The sequence below is a fragment of the Pteronotus mesoamericanus genome, unplaced genomic scaffold (genome assembly GCF_021234165.1).
Source record: "Pteronotus mesoamericanus isolate MK-2021 breed Mesoamerican mustached bat unplaced genomic scaffold, CSHL_Meso_final contig_94, whole genome shotgun sequence".
Classification (NCBI taxonomy): domain Eukaryota; kingdom Metazoa; phylum Chordata; class Mammalia; order Chiroptera; family Mormoopidae; genus Pteronotus; species Pteronotus mesoamericanus.
In genome coordinates, this window is record NW_026555285.1 from 1,080,566 (window position 1) to 1,096,055 (window position 15,490).

Below are 15,490 nucleotides of genomic sequence, written 5' to 3' on the forward strand. Positions count from 1 at the left end.
GCGACAGCATGGATGGAACTGGAGAGCATCATGGTAAGCGAAATAAGCCAGGGGGCGAAAGACAAATACCATATGATCTCACATATAAGCGGAACCTAACCAACAATACAAAGATGCAAGGAAAATATGACCAGCAACACTGAAAGGAAAAGAAATCAACAGAGACAAGAGGGAAGGAGGGAAGGGGAGGCGGGGAAAAGGAAAGGAAGAGGAAAGTCAAGGAAGATATAGCAAGGACTCATGGACAAAACCAAAGGGGAAGAGTTGAGGGAGGGAAGGAGGGAGGGGGCAAGGGAAAGTGGTGTGGGGAAGGCAGAGACAAATGTATTTAAAAATAAATAAAGAAAGAAAGAAAAAAAGAAAAAGAGAGAGAGAGAGTGAGAGAGATAAAGATAAAGAAAGATGATCCAGTGATCCCCTGAGTATAAAAAGTGTTTAAAAAGCATTGATGTAACAAATATTTTTAATCTTTGCTTGGACACATGGAGAGAGTTGCACCTGAATTACCTGTATTGTCCTTCATCTGATGACATCCTTAGAGTGATGTTCTTTATGTAGAGCCCTCAGTTTAGTTAATTGCCTGTGATCATAGCCCCTGTCCAGCAGACACTGATTAGATCCTCCTGTTGGACACATGAAGTACATGAAAATTATTTTTTTCTATAGAAAGCATTTAAAATTATTTTCTCTATTTGTTGATATATCATTGCTACTTTCAAAAGGTATTCTATTAAAATCAAGCAATCTGTAAATGTATAAAGAAGTAAGTAAAGTAAAAAACACAATTCTCATATTTCACAACCAAGAAAGTACCATAATTTGATATCATTTCAAATGTCTTTCTATCCATATGTACAGATAAATTTTATGGTAATTTTAGAAAAATAAATGGATTATACTATACATTTAATTTATAAGCATTACATTTAATTAACTTTAACACATACAATTCTCTGAAATAACAAGGAATTGCTGAATTATCTGAAACAAAGTACTTCAGATGCTCCTCTAGGACAAGAGAGATTGATTGGGTCTTTGACTATTACCTGAAAGCAAAAGAAAAATAAAAGAGCACTCATTTAAAAATAAAATAATGAATTGATTTCCTAAGTCTTCTGGAAGTGACCAATGTGATATTCTTAGTACAATTACAACTCATGGATTTAAATATATTTTATGGGTCACAATTAATTTACATTTATGTCCTTATTAAAGCTCCAAAGGTAGATATTAGGAACCATTTCAAAATAGTTTTGAACACGAGGGAGCAGCTGTGGGGTTTTCTGTACAGGGATATATCTGGAGTCTGCAGCAGTCATCTTTCTTGAGAAAAACAAGCCCATCCCAGGAGAAAAACAATTACCATATCCTATGGGATGTTGCTCCCCTCACCCTCAGGAATCCTGCTTGACCCCCTCTGCTTTTTTTTTTTCCTTACTTTTTGTTTAGTTCTGTTTTTCTTTTTGTTTTGTCTGTTTTTTCTTCTTTCTTTTCTCCCATCCTGCATCTTAACCTCTACTGAGGAGAGAGCTTTTTTCCTTTATATCTTTTTTTACTTTATATCTTCTATATGCAGACTATACCATATGCAGACTAAAGGGATGCCAGAGATGAGCTAGAGTGCAGCCATACAATACACTTTCCCAGGAAATGGACTGGTGCTTCCCCCTCATGGATGAGCCATAGAAACATCCTCTCAGTTTCTGGCAGACATAATGTCTGGGCTATGGAGACCTTACCCATTAGCCTACTAGGGGCCCTGTCCTGTTAAAGACAAAAATCCCAGACAAACTAAGAGTGGTAAAGTCAGGCCAAGGGAATGTCCCCAAAATCTTCCCTGGAGTCTGAAAGACACTTGTCACAGAATATCCAGGATTACGATCCCCTCTGATTCTACCAGAAGCCCTCTCAGAAACAGCCAGTTCTGTGACAAGTCTAAAACTGACAGCAGGCCAGCAGGCCAGCAGGCAGCAGAGGCAGAAATGGATCCTGCAGTGACTTGAGTTGTTTCTTGACACAACCCTGGACCTAGTGGCTTTTCAGAACAGCTTGGCCCAATATGGGCACAGTCAGGCCTGGAGAAATCAGCCACAAACTGTGGATCACTTGTAGCTTCAAACAGGCTGTCGAAGGCTTGACCTGAACAGCACCTGACACTGGCATACACTAGCCTCAGACAACATCAGAGCCATATCCAAAGTGAGAAGCTAGCAGGCAAGCACTAAAGTGTGCTGAGACAAATTTTACTTTGTTCTTTTCATTATTTTCCATAGCCGTTTTATTATTTTTCTATTTTTTCTTTTTCTTCTACTTTTATTGCTATATTTTTCTTTCTTATCTTTCATTTTAATGTTACCTTTGATCACCCTATTGTTCCCTTCTTATTTTTTCTCATTGTTATTCTTTCTCTTTGCTCCTTTTTCCTATTTTCCTCTTTCATTTCATTATTTGTATTAGCTCTCTTCCTTTTTCTCCTCCCATAATTACTTTTCTGTGCTTTGGTCTTTTATCGTTTATTTTTTCTCCTTTCCCGAATATTCCATTTCTCTATCCACTTTTATTATTTTCATATATTTTGTTGTTGATATTGCTGTTGTTATGGGGGCTTGATTGTTTTAATTTTGTTTGTGTGTGTTGTTTTGCTTTTTTCTGATACCATCTGTCCAACAGCATAAAAGTAGTAGAGGTTGAGCCTTTCAGTCACCAAGCCAAAGTCAACAATATTCAGAACCCAAACACAACAGGAGAACTCACATAACCCCCACAAAAGGACATTCATAGAGCAGCCAGATCAGAAGGTCAAGGAGACTGCACCACTGGGTCCCACAGGACTCCTACCACATAAGCCCACCCAACAAGACAGAAAGTCAAGTATATCTAATACACAGAAACAAACAAAAAGAAACAGCTAAAATGGAGAGACATTTTTTGATTGGATCGTTTGTCTTCTTGGAGTGGAGTCGAGTGAGTTCTTTATATATCTTGGAGATCAAAACTCTATCTGATGTATCATTAGCGAATATATTTTCCCATAGAGTTGGCTCCCTTTTCATTTTGCTGATGTTTTCTTTAGCCGTGCAGAAGCTCCTTATTTTGATGAGGTCCCACTTGTTTATTCTTTTCTTTATGTCCCTTGCTTTAGGAGACATATCAGTGAAAAAATCGCTGCGTGGGATATCTGAGAGTTTCCTGCCAATGTTCTCCTCTAGGACTTATATGGTGTTGTGACTTATATTTAAGTCTTTTATCCATCTTGAGTTTATTTTTGTGTATGGTGTCAGCTGATGATCCTATTTCAATTTTTTGCATGTAGCCATCCAGCTCTCCCAACACCATTTCTTGAAGAGGCTATTATTGCTCCATTTGATGCTTCTGCCCCCTTTGTCAAATATTAGATGCCCATATAGTCCTGCTGGGACTATACCCTAAGAATACCAAAACGCCAATACAAAAGAACCTATGCACCCCAATGTTCATAGCAGCACAATTTACAATAGCCAAGTGTTGGAAGCAACCTAAATGCCCATCAGTAGATGATTGGATCAAAGAATTATGGTACATATACACAATGGAATACTACACAGCAGAAAGCAAAAAAGAACTACTAAACTTTGTGACAGCATGGATGGAACTGGAGAGCATTATGCTAAGCGAAATAAGCCAGGGGGCGAAAGACAAATACCATATGATCTCACCTATAAGTGGAACCTAACCAACAATACAAAGAAGCAAGGAAAATAAGACCAGCAACACTGAAAGGAAAAGAAATCAACAGAGACAAGAGGGAAGGGGGGCGGGGAAAAGGAAGGGAAGGGGAAAGTCAAGGAACATATAGCAAGAACTCATGGACAAAACCAAAGGGGAAGAGCTGAGGGAGGGAAGGAGAGAGGGGGCAAGGGAAAGTGGTGGGGGGAGGCAGAGACAAATGTATTTGAAAAAATAAATTAAAATATAATTTAAAAAATCTCAAAATGATTCAAATGCATAAAGGCTAAATAACATGATATTAAATAATATAACTGGGTTAACAATTAGATCAAGGAACAAATAAAAATGTACCTGGAAAAAATAAAAATGAACATACAAGAACTCAAAACCTATGAAAAATAGTGAGAGCAGTCCTTAGAAGGAAGACTATAGCCTACCTAAAAAAAGATAGAAAAAACTCAAATGAACAACCTAAAATTATACCTAAAAGAGCTAGATAAACAACAATAAACAAAGACCAGAGTAAACAGAAGAACTTAATAATCAATTCCAGAGCAGAAATAACATAGTGACTAAAAAAGCAGTTAAAACTATTAATGAATCCAGGAAGTTGTTCTTTGAAAATATAAACAAAACTGACAAACCTTTAAGAAGACTAATCAGAAAACAAAGATAGAAGGCCCAAATAAACAAAATCAGAAATGAAAGAGGAGAAGTAACAACAGATACCAGGGAAATACAGAGGATTGTAAGAAATAACTAAGAACAACTATATACTAAGAAATTGAACAAGCTGGTCAAAATATATAAATTTGTAGAAACAGTTAAGCTACCAAAACTGAATCAGGAAAAAGCAGAAAACCTGAATAGACTGATAACAACTACTCAAATCAAAGCAGTTAAAAAATAAACCCCTGGCACATAAAAGCCCTGGACCAGATGGCTCCACAGGCAAAATTTACCAAACATTCAAAGAACTAACAGCTACAAACTCAAACTATTCCAAAAAATTCAAGAAGAGGGAACACTCCCAATGTCCTTTCATGAGGTCAGTATTATCTAATTCCAAAACCAGGTAAAGACAAAACAGAGAAAAAAAATAGAGGCCAACAACTCTGATGAACATAGATACTAAAATCATCCACAAAATATCAGCAAACTGGATACAGCTTGCTGATATTTAAAAAAATAAAATAAAATCATATATCATGATCACGTGGGATTTTATTCCAGGGTTTCAAGGATGGTACATTATCTGAAATCTAATAAATGTGATATATCACATAAACAAAATGAAAGATAAAAATCACATGTTCATATCAATAGTATAGAAAAAGCATTTGATAAAACCCAGCACTCATATGTTATAAAAACACTCACCAAAGTGAAAATTAGTGGATCATACCTCAACATAATAAATACCATGTACAAAAAGCCTACTGCCACATTGTACTCAATGGACAAAAACTAAAAGCATTTCCCTTAAGATCAGGAACAAGACAGGGGTATCTGCCTTCACCAACCTTATTCAACATAGTACTGAGAGTCCTAGCCACATCAATCAGACAAGAAGAAATAAAAGTCTTCTAAATTGGAAAGGACAAAGTAAAACTATCATTATTCACAGACAACATGATATTGTACATAGAAACCCTGTTGTCTCTACCAGAACACTACTTGACATAATAAATGAATTCAGCAAAGTAGTGGGATACAAAGTCACTATTCAGAAATTGATGGCCCTTTTATACACCAGTAATGAATTGTCAGAAAGAGACACTAAGAAAACAACCCCATTTACTATTGTAACAGCAATAACAAAAGAGTACCTAGGAACACATTTAACCGAGGAGATAAAAGACCTATACTAGGAAAACTATAGGACACTGAGGAAAGAAATTGAGGAAGTTACAAATAAGTACAAGCATATACTATGTTCATGAATTGGAAGAATTAGCATCATTAAAATATCCATACTAACCTAAGCAATTTATACAGAGTCAACACAATTCCTATTAAGATATCATGGCACATTTCACAGATCTAGGATGGATATTTCAAAAATTTATATGGAATCAAAAAGACACTGAATAGGCTCAGCAATCTTGAGAAGGAAGAACAAAGTTGGAGGTATCACAATACCTGATATCAAACTATATTACAAGGCCACTGTAATCAAAACAGTCTGGTACTGGCATAAAAAGAGACACAAAGGTCAATGGAACAGAATGTAAGGCCCAGAAATAAATCCATGTCTTTATGGTCAATTAATATTTGACAAAGGGGGTGAGAGCATACAATGAAGTAGAGTCTTTTTAATAAATGGCACTGGGAGAGCTGGTACATACTAGTACCTGCAAAAAATGAAACTAGATCGCCAACTTACACCATACACCAAAATAAACTCAAAATGGAGAAAAGCCTTAAATATAAGTCATAATACCATAAAAATCCTAGAGGAAAGCATAGGCTGTAAAATTTCAGAAATCTTGAGTAGAAATATTTTTGTCAACATATCCCCTGTAGGACAAGGGAAATAAAGGAAAAAAATAAACAAATGAGACTACATTAAATTAGAAAAGCTTTTCACAGCCAAAGAAACTATCATCAAAACAAAAAGAGAACCCACTGTATGGGAGAACATATTTGCCAATAATACATGGAACATAGGTTTAATCTTCAAAATGTATAACAAACTTATGACTTAACATCAGGAAGACAAACAATCCAGTTAAAAAATGGGCAAAGGATCTGAATAGACACCTCCAAGGAGGACACAGAGATGGCCCATAGACATATGAAAAAGTGCCCCAAATCACTAGCCATTAGAGAGATGTAAATTAAAACCACAATGAGATACCACCTGCCAAAATGGGTATCATTAACAAAACAACCAACAGCAAGTTCTGGCCAGGATGTGAAGAATAAGCAACCCTAGTGGACTCTTGGTGAGAATGCAGACTTATGGAGACACAGTGGAAAACAATATTGAATTTCCTGAAAAAATTAAAAATGGCACTGCTTTTTGACCCGGCAATCTCACTGCTGGGAATAAACCCAAGGAATCCTGAAACAGCAATTCAAAAGAATTTATTCACACATATGTTCTGAGGCAAACTCTGGAGGTCCCTGTTCAGGCACCAGCTGAGGTGGAGTGTGGACTCTGTCCTGCAGAGTATACTCCAGATTGTCACAGATGGGGAAATAAAATAAGTCATCCCAGACACTTTTCTCAGTCTACCAGAGGAAGGGGGTGGCACTAGCGGAGTGGAGAAGGTCCCCAAGCCTTTCTCTTGAAGTGGCTTTTATTGAAAACCACATGCACAGGAGTATAACCGGCATGGATGTAAAGCTCATCAATCAATGTCAAAAGGCTGTGTTTACAGAAAACAAATAGAGGTCATAGATAACAATCGAAGGAACACAAGAGATTTGCTTCACATCAGGGTGGGGCCCACTCAGCCTGGAAACCTGGGAAACTGATCACATTCTATGCTCAACCCCAAACATCAGTACTCATTAACTCGAGGGCATTCTTAGCAAAGTAAGTTTCATAGGGTTTAATGCATTCTTTTTCCAGACCTAATTGTTCCTGGGAACCTTGGGATCCAGTTGAGGACTGTACCTGTCCTTAGTATTGTTTCAAGCCTGAGCTAGGTGGGCGGGGCAGAGCCACCAAGAGATAAGTAGACTTCTTTCAGACAGAATGAGGACTCTGGCTGTATCAAAGCTGAGGGGTGAGGGTCTTTTTCCCTTCCTCTGTGTCCCCCAAGTCCTTCCCTGATGGCCCCTATGTGACTGTGCCTGTCTTAGGTTTCCCCTGCCATCGAGGGGTCTTACCTGTCATTGACTAACCAGCCATCTTCTGGGGCCAAGCAGGGTGATGTGAAGGAGGCAGGGGCTGTGCCCTTGCCAGGGGGACAGGTTTTGTCTCTTCAGTGGTCTATTTTCCCAAGGCCTCTTTGCTCACCTCCAGCCTTGGGGCTCTCTTACCTGTCAGTGAAGCTACAGTCCCTGAAACCAGGTGGGGAGGTTCCCAACAATGTTCATAGCAGCGCTATTTACAATAGCCAAGATTTAGAAAGAGCTTAAGTGCCCACAGGTAGATAAGTGGATAAAAAAAATGATGGTACATCTGTACAATGGAATATTATGCAGCAGAAAGAAAGAATGAATTCCTGCATTTTCTAACCGCATGGCTGGAAATGAATATTAGTATGCTAAGTGAAGTAAGCCAGTTGGTGAAAGACAAATACCATTTGATCCCACTTTTAAGAGGAATTTAATGAATAAAAATAAACTAACAAGCAAAACAGAACCAGAGACATCACAACATGGAACATATTGACAGCAGCCAGAGGGGAGGTGAACATGGAGGTGCAGATTGTGAAAGAAGGTGGAAGGATTAGTCAAAGAACATATATGAAGCATCTATGGGCAGGGACATTCATGGAGGGGCTGATTACAGAAGTGCAGGCGGGCTGGGTGAAGTGGAGCAAAGAGGGAAAAAGTGAGACAACCGTCATAGCATAAACAATAAAATATATTTTAAAATAATAAATAGAAAAAGACAGTTCCTTTTGAGCATAACCTATTAGCCTTACAGTTTTCTTGAGCTTTCTTGCTTTCTGGTATGACACAATGTTTCAGGTGAATCTTTTGTATTTCCTATTACAATCGGTCATGTCTTCAGGGTCCTGATTCCTTTTATCAGAAAATAAGATTTAAGGAACACAATCTAGCTGTGGCTGGTGTAATCAGGGAGCCTATGGGAGGCAATCAGTCAATGTTTCTTGCTCATATGGTTGTTTCTCTCTTCCCCCCTCCATTTCTCGTTCTCTCTCTCATTCCTTCCCTCCCCTTTCTCTCTAAATGCAATGAAAAAACATCCTTGGTTGAGGATAAAAAAGAACAATCTGAATCTTACATGTACACGTTATCACTGGATTGATGATTTTTTTAAATTTCTTTGCATTAAAAAGGAGGTGAAATTTTTCAACATGCTGGGTATTTTTTGAGGTAAAGTTAAATTTAATTTAATTTTACCTTACTGTTTTAGAAGCTCATATTACATAAGAGATAGCCTTTTGTTCACAATGTAAATTACAAATATACTTTTTGCCTTTTTATCTTTTTTCTCCTGTGATGCAAAATTTATTTGTATTTCTTATCAAGTGTATTAATCTTTTTTTTCATTATTATTTCTGAATTTTGAGACATAGGAAAGTTTTCTCTACTGTATTTTCTCTAGAACTTCTGGATATAACTTCTTACATTTAAATCTCTGATACACTTGAAGTTTATTTTTGCATAAGACCATCCAGTTTTGCCATACCATCTTTCCCCTGTGATTTGCAATTATAATTGAAGCTACTTCAGTATTTTCTATTCTGATTCAGCGGTGCAACTCCTGTATACAAACCCCTTTCTTTGCATCATATAAGCTGTATACTGTGTTTTATCTGCTCCACTCTTTTTTTTTTTCTTTTCCTGGCTAGTCTTTCTGGTTTGTTATTTCAACTAAAATTTTTAATTAACTTGTAAAATTGATCATAAAAAATAAAAACTTGATAGTATTAAAATATATACATTTAAGGATAATTAACAATTTTATAATGTTGAATCATCCTTTCCAAGAACATAGAATGCCTTTCCATTTTTTAAGTTTACTCTTGCATTTTGGGGGAAGTGTCTATAGTTTTCTTCATATAGTTTTAAAAATATTTAAAAATATACACCTAGGTATTTTCTTTTATTTCATCGCATTTTATTTTATTGTCTACTTTCCATTATATTTATTAAATATTTTTTGTTTTACTGTTTAAAAGCTTATTTGATAATATGACACTGTGAAATTCTTTATTATTATGGTAGTTTTTAAACGGATACTTTTGATATTTCCAGACATCCAAATGTAATATATAAGTAAAGATAATTTTGCTTTTATTTTAGGCAAAAAAATATAGGCAAAAAGAAAAAGAAGAAAAAAGAAAGGCAACAAGTATACCTGAAATTTATATCATGGACAAAGTTGAAAATTCTTTCGGTTAATGGCCTTCTTTCCTCTAGATGCTTTGGCTGATACCTCTTGTTTCTTCAAACTTCCCTTTGTTGTGATGGTTTCTCAAACATTCCTTACTTTTGATGATCTTGACAGTTTACAGGAATACCAGTCAGGTACTTTGTAGGATACTTCACTGTTGGAATTTGTGTATGGTTTTTCTCAAGATAAGACTGGGCATATGAGATATTAGGAGGAAAATCACAGACATAAGATGCCATCTTCATTGCTCCATATCAAGGGTACATATTGTCAACATGATTTGTAACTGTCAGTGTTGGCCTTAATTATCTGACTAAGGTAGAATTTTTCAGATTTTTCAACTGTAAAATTTCTCTTCCTTCCCCTTCCTTCCTCGATTTCCATACTGTATACTCTGTAAGCAAGTCACTGTATACAGTTCATCTCTAAGGAATAGGAATTATGCTCCCTCTCCTTGGCAGAGGGTGGTATGAAATACCTACAGAAATTATTTGGAATTCTCTTTGGGACCAAAATGCCTTTTAATTTGAGCTCTTATGACACTGTGAATTTGCTTTAGGAATACCATTACCTCCACCAAAATATTCTTCTTGGTTTTGAATAATTTGAAATATGTTCTAAGACTCCTGAGTAATTATTAGTGCATATAGATTTCATATTTCACCAATTACCTTGACTGTCAGACAAAATGTTAAAAAGTCAAAAATTGGTTAAGTAACAAAACGTAAGTGCCACCCTTTCTATTAGTGATTTCCTGGGAGTAGCCCCCCAAAAGCAATCAGATTCTGGGGAAACAATTCTGTAACATTCTTGTTTGCTACTATAAGGCAATTTAAGTCACCCAAAGAAATAAAAATAAAAAGAAATCACCAACTTGTATTTTCTTTTGTTTTTGTTTTAGAAACAAAATGCAATTACAACTCTACAAAATTCCAGCACTTAAGTAAACATAGTACACTACTAATTTGGAGGCATTAACCCAGTATTTAACCATAGAAACACAAGCCTATTCAGTAACTTGATGTACTATAAATATCTCTCCCTTCTTATACCAAGACTGCCAGATTAGGGCTCTCCAATGAGAGTAAAATAAAGGATGTCAAAAGTCAAGAGTCCAGTCGTGAATTTTCAAAGGAGAAGATGGATCCTATAAGGTTTGGAGTGTCCAGCTGTCTCTTTCATGCCAAAAAGACACCAGACAAGAGGAAGTCTGAATAAGTAGAAGAATGTTATTTTCAGAAAAATGATTATTTTAGACATCGACATTAAGTATTCCTGTTCCCCTGGAGAAAAGACTAAAGTTAAAATTATTCTTTATGATCTGAAAGGTGTATTCATGCACAAATCACTATCAGGCATGGATGGATGGATAAAATCAGTATAAAGAAGATAGTTATTATTATTTCTTTCACCTATTTTTAAGGTACTTATTGTCTTCCTGTCTTCTAACATGAAGATAGAAAAGTATTTGTAAAAAAAGATTGAATATTTTTGCCAAAAATGAAAAAATATAGTACATTTAACAATACTTGTATGTGCACAGATGAGTATGTATTGAGAATAAGGGGGTCTTTGCTGTCTATTTCAAGACAAGTTCAGGTATAATGGTGATGGTATTATAAATATAATAGTATATTCATTTGTTAGCATTTTACAATTAGAAGGCTATTTTGACATTTATTATATGTGTATGTTAACCCTATTCATCATAAAACAATGTTACTATCATTTCCATTTACAGATGAGGAGAAATAGACTCTATAAGGTTAAATGACTTACTCAAGTTTTTAGAGTTGGAACCCCAGATCAACAGAAAACAAGTTCTTTGAATTTTGCACCCTGGAAGTTTTCCACTGCACCATCTTGCTTTTCATTCTTTGTGTATAATCTGAGACTGTACCAGTTAAAAAGTTCGGTCTTCCTTCTGCTGAGATTCTGAACCTGGTTCATTAAAAGACGAGTAAATATGTATAAATATATGTATATAATTATATGTATGTATGTATATATGTACACAGATAATCATTATATCTTTTCTATCAGCCAAAGTTTGAAAATCTTTACATTTAGTAACTTTTATGAAGAAGATGAGAGTTTTTATTTATTTTCAAGCATAAACAATAAAATATTGAAAGTGTCTTTTTAAAGACTCACTATGCTCCAATTTCTGTACACTGTAATGACTTTGGGGGAGGGGATCTTCTCCTCCATTACTTCTACCAATGAACCTAAGTTACCTACCTCTGGCTAAGGAAAAACAAACTTGAAAGTAGAGGCTACTTATCTGAATATGTTCCTGGCATCTGTGTTGTCTGATGTATTCAAAGTGATGCCAAGAAATGTCAGAGTAGAGAAACATCCTTCATTAGGGCATGTCAAAAAGTCCTCAATTTATAAACTTTTTATACAAAATGCATAGAAGTCAGGAATGTTTATAACATGCAAAACAAGGGTGGGAAATAAAATAATTTTCAAGATAATTTAAATGTAAAAGCTTCCTCCCTCTCATTTTGCTAGACATTTTGGTCCAAATCAGCCAGGTGTTTGCCTCCGCTTTGCATTTGACTTTGGAAACCGAATAGACCTTACCTTTATAAGCAATGACAGATGACAACACTGAACTTAGAACCACATTTCTGCCTAAATCAGGACACACTTACCTGACATAAATGCTTAAAGTAGTTCCCTCTCTGAAAAGAACAATCTTTCAGTCTCTCTAGCTTTCTAAACCAGTCATCAGAGAAATTCAAGGTGAAAAATGCCTTATTAGGCCACTTCGTTCATAACTTCACAAGCATAAGAACACTTCCTATAGCATACTCTACATATTTTCCCTGAGCTTATGTTACATCAGCACAGATCCTACCTCATCCTTGGGCACTCTGTTCCACAATTTACTATATCTCAGTCAGTATTTGCTGAGCACCACTGACATTTTTCTTCACTTCTCATCATGACTTTTTGTTCTCCTTTCCTGAACATCTTTACTATGATTTATATTTCTTCATTGTCCACAGCTAGATAACAACAACAACAACAACAACTAACAATTAATAAGAATTTGCTATGGGCCTAGCATTTTCAAAGTGCTTTAAATATATTAATGCCTTTAATCCTCACAACTATCTTATTGGGTAACCAGGTACAGTTATTATTCCCATTTTATAGATATTGAAGTTGAGAAACAAGAGGATTAATACTTCATAGTCAATAAGAAGCAGATTTGAGTCTTGGAGTCCTACAACTTAGCTCTGGAGTATGTGCTATAAACAACCACTGCTCTGCATAGGTTCCATTGTCTATCTGGCTCATCTGAACACCAAAGTTGTCATTTTTACTCACAAATGAATGCCTCTACCATTTCCTTTCACAGTGTGTATAAAGTTCATCCTGCAGTTCATTTAACTGCATAATAATTAAAAGGCTGGTATTATCAACTATGTCCTCTTTATCCACGCTTTAGCTTAAAATCTGGTCTTCTGAGTATAATTTTCAGAAAGAGTCCCTTAAAAGTATAATAACAAAACAACTATATTTTTTATTTATCCAAACTTCTAAAGAAAACTTCCTGATAGACACTTGGCCACCATGATTATTTCCCCAAAGCTTGTGAAGGCTGAAAGATATCTTTATTTTTCCCATTAAGCCATATTTTTAAGAACTTTATTCCAAGTCATGGTTCTCTTTGTCTCTTACCACAAGTTTTCTGCATTAATAACAATTATAACTAGCATCAACTCAAACTTAGAATGTCCCAGGCACTCTTCCAACTGCTTTACAGGAATTATAAACTCTACAACCCTATGCATCCTATACAATAGGTATTATTATAGTAATACGTATTTTATACATATGAAACCTGAGACCCAGAGGGTTAAACACCTTACCAAAAATTGCATAGCTAGTAATAAGCAGATTGTTATCACCTATATTAATCCTTGGGGCTCTACCAGCATACACTCTTCACACTTCTCTTTATTTCATGTTGCAGAGCTGATAGTACTCATCAAATGTTCCATGCGCTCCCCTACACTTCCCAGGTGCCTTGCAGTTCAAAAGGGCCATGTGACTAGTTATAATCAATAAAATACTAAAGAAAAGACATGTGTGAAAATCAGTGCCATTTTTCTTATGTATCCATGTGTTGAGATGGTGGTATCATATGATGGGGAGAGCCTTGATCCTAGAGCCTCTCTCTGGACAACTTCTCTCAACTGTTCTGCTCTGGACTTTATGTGGCAAGGAATGATCCTTTATTGTATAAACTGATAACATGGAGACACTTATCAGTTCAATATGATGGGTGATATAATATTACTGTAGTACATTGATCTTCCTCTTATTCTTATTTCTCAAATGGCTATAACCTTATCTTAGGAATTTTGGTCCTCAGAATATAACTTTATTGGGAAGAAAGATTTTTTAAAGTTATAATTCTATCAGAAAGAAATAGGACCATTGATTTAATGAAAATGGAAAGAATCATTTTAAATATTGGTCTGACATATAAATAGTAATATTTCTAGGAAGAAATAATTCCTAACTTCAATTAATGCTATTTTTTAATTAAATATTTTATTGTTCAAATACACTTGTCTCTACCTTCCCACCACCACATTCCCCTGTCCCCTTCCCCCTTCTCCCTTCCTCAATCCTTTCCCACTTTGGCTTTGTCCATGGGTCCTTTATACATGTTCCTTGACTTGACCCTTCCCTTCCATTTCCCTGCACCCCCCTTCCCTCTTGATTCTGTTGGTTTCTTTTTTTTTTTTTTTTCAATGTTGCTGGTTATATTTTCCTTGCTTGTTTGTTTTGCTGGTTGGTTCCACTTGTAGGTGAGATCATATGGCATTTATCTTTTACACCCTGGCTTATTTCCCTTAACATAATGCTCTCTAATTCCATCCATGCAGTCGCAAAGGGTAGAAGCCCTTTCTTTCTTTCTTTCTTCCTTCCTTTCTTTCTCTCTCTCTCTTTCTCTCTCTCTTTCTTTCTTTCTTTCTTTCTTTCTTTCTTTCTTTCTTTCTTTCTCTTTCTCTCTTTCTTTCTTTCTTTCTTTCTTTCTTTCTTTCTTTCTTTCTTTCTTTCTTTCTTTTCTTTCTTCCTGTGTAAATGTACCATAGTTTTTTGATCCACTCATTTACTGATGGGCACTTAGGTTGCTTCCTACACTTGGCTATTATAAATTGTGCTATTGTGTTTATGTAAATATGAACATTGGGGTGCATAGTTTCTTTTGAATTGGTGTTTTGGGATTCTTAGGATATAATTCCAGCAGTGGAATTGCTGGGACAAAAGGCAGTTCCATTTTTAACTTTTTGAGGAAATTCCACACTGCTTTCCACAATGGCTGCACCAGTCAGCATTTGCACCAACAATGTACTAGGGTTCCCTTTTCTCCACAGCCTCACCAGCACCAGCTCTTTGTTGATCAGTTTATGATGGCCATTCTGACCGGTGTGAAGTGGTACCTCATTGTGGTTTTAATTTGCATCTCTCTAATGGCTAGTGATGCTGAGCATCCTTTCATATGTCTCTGGGCTCTCTGTATCCCTTCCTTGGAGAAGTGTCTGCCCAGGTCTTTTGCCCATTTTTTTTAATTGGATTGTTTGTCTTCTTGGAGTGGAGTTGTGTGAGTTCATTACATATTTTGGAGATCAAACCTTTATCTGATGTATCATTGGCAAATATGTTTTCCCATACAGTTGGTTCCCTTTTAATTTTGCTGATGTTTTCTTT

The 15,490-nt window shown here is 35.9% G+C and overlaps 1 long non-coding RNA gene across 3 annotated transcripts in view; it reads right to left on the bottom strand.

Moving 5' to 3' along the window:
- Positions 1–12,984, bottom strand: part of LOC129080847 (uncharacterized) — a 100,791-nt gene extending 87,807 nt beyond the window's left edge. For all 3 annotated transcript variants that reach the window (XR_008530238.1, XR_008530236.1, XR_008530237.1), the window contains exons 1-2: positions 11,531–12,984; positions 508–623 (exon numbers count right to left, since the gene is read on the bottom strand). This is a non-coding gene — a long non-coding RNA (uncharacterized LOC129080847). The remainder of the gene's footprint in view (positions 1–507; positions 624–11,530) is intronic.
- Between the last annotated feature and the right edge of the window lie 2,506 nt (positions 12,985–15,490).